General features: G+C 58.8%; 1 pseudogene; it reads right to left on the bottom strand.

Moving 5' to 3' along the window:
* Nucleotides 1–250: 250 nt before the first annotated feature.
* On the bottom strand, nucleotides 251–1,778 carry LOC138399505 (ubiquitin-conjugating enzyme E2 S pseudogene; annotated as a pseudogene).
* Nucleotides 1,779–2,010: the final 232 nt, after the last annotated feature.

The following is a 2,010-nucleotide window of genomic DNA, read 5'->3' on the forward strand; positions in this document are numbered from 1 at the left end:
AGTGTGCAAACCTTGGTGTCATGAGGCTTCTCTGGCTTCTCCTGCTGGCGTCAGGGCTCTGCCAGCCTGAGCCAATGCCCCCTCCTGCCTCACCTTCTCCCGCTGTCCTGCATGCTACACACACCACGCGTCTCTGTCACCAGCCTGCCTTTGAGAGGAACCGTGGCTTGGAGGGAAGTTCATGGCCTTGGGGGCCATGGGTTTAAGTTCCGATCCGGCTGCTGCTTACCAGAATGAGACTTCGGGCAAGTCACTTCATCTTCCTGATGGCTGTAGCAGGTACCAGTTGGAGCAGCTTCCTGGCTCCCAGCAATTCCACCTCCTGGCAGGTACAGGTGGAGCCTGGGTCTGGATTTGCTCTTCCAGTGAAGTCGAGATCCAGGTTCATGGAGCCTGGGGGTGTGCATGGGTGTCAGCAAGGCAGGTGCCCTGAGACAAGGTCAGGAACTTCTTGCTCTGCTGGTGTACGAGTGGTTGCTCAGCACCTTGATTCTGTGAGTGGGGCCAGGATCTTTCTCCTTCTCTTCCTCCTCCTCCTCCTCCTCCTCCTCCTCCTCCTTTTGTTAGAAGTAGCTAGGGATGACGTTTGTTTCTTGCTACTCTGAGAACACTAGTAAATATAACAGATACATTCTTGTATTAGTTTCTTATTGCTGCTGGGACAAGTACCACAAATTTAGTGGCTTTAAGCCACTAATGTATTATCTGACAGCACAAATGTATTCCGTCACAGTTCTGGAGGTCGGAAGTCCACAGTGGGTCTCACTGGGCAACAGTCCAGGTGCCGCAAGACTGTCCTCCTTGCAGAGGCGCCAGGGGAGAAGCCATTTCCCACCTTTTCCCGCGTCCAGAGGCCGCCTGCAGCCCTTGGCTCACGGCTCTTCCTCCATCGTGAAAGCCAGGCACGGCCTGTGAGCCTTTCCCACGTTGCACCGCTCTGGCCCTGACCTTGCTGCCTCCCTTGCCCACATTGCTTTTTTTTTTTTTTGCTTTTCCAACTTTATTTAGAGAAACAAATCCAGGTCCCAGTGCTCCCTGTGCCCTCCCCGCCCCCCCACCATAATTTAAATAACTTAGAGACTGTTGGAAGGAGGGGACAGGAGAGGGTGGTGGGGCCGGCGTGGGAGGAAGGAGATCCCCTCCACGGCTGCCACCACACCTGCTTCTTGTCCTTCTTGTTCTTGGCCGCCAGCTTCATATCACGCTCACTCGTGCGTTTCTTGGCCATGGAAACTTTGGTCCTTCCCCCCAAGCTCCCAGGGGCCCCAGGGCCAGTGGAGGAGGCTGCAGCGACACCAGCCAGGGCCCTGCTGGCACCCCCGTGGATCTCCGTGGGCAGGTGGGCCCAGGCTGTGCGCTCCTGCCAGCTCTCCAGAGGCAGGGGCCTGCGTCCTTGCTGAGCGCAGACTCGTGGTTGGGGCGGACCAACAGGCACGTGGTGGTCAGTAGCACGTGTTGATGCTCGGCTCAGCCGTCCAAGCCCTTTGAGCACATCGATGCAGACCTCACCGTTGGCACCACGTGCGGGTGGAAGATCTTGGGCAGGAAGTAGCCCTTGGCTGGGGAGGCAGGGAGTCCGTCCCAAGCAGGAGGTTCATGCGCAACAGACCTCCGACATATGGGGTCCCCTCAGGGTCCTCCATGGTGACCTGTAGGTCGATGAGGTCCTCACTGGGAAAGACCTTGATGCCAGCAGGTGGGTCCGTGGTCAGTGTCATCACCTCTTTGCACACCAGGCAGCTGATGTTGGGGGGCAGGTTCTCCATGTTGGAATTCATGACTGCGGCTGGCCAGGGTCGGGTCCCCCAACCCCTTCCTGCTCTCTTCGGGCCTCTGGCCAAGGCAGGGAGCCCCACTGCTGCAGCTGCGGCCCTGGCGAGGCCCCCGAGGCCCTGCTCCACTCCCTGCTGCCTCCGATGCCCATGATGCCCACAACTGCGCCTGCCCCGCTGCCCACCCGTGCTCCCTCTCCCACTTTTGAGGCCCCTCATGGTGACATGGAGCCCATCC

The sequence above is a fragment of the Eulemur rufifrons genome, chromosome 19 (genome assembly GCF_041146395.1).
Source record: "Eulemur rufifrons isolate Redbay chromosome 19, OSU_ERuf_1, whole genome shotgun sequence".
NCBI classification, from domain to species: domain Eukaryota; kingdom Metazoa; phylum Chordata; class Mammalia; order Primates; family Lemuridae; genus Eulemur; species Eulemur rufifrons.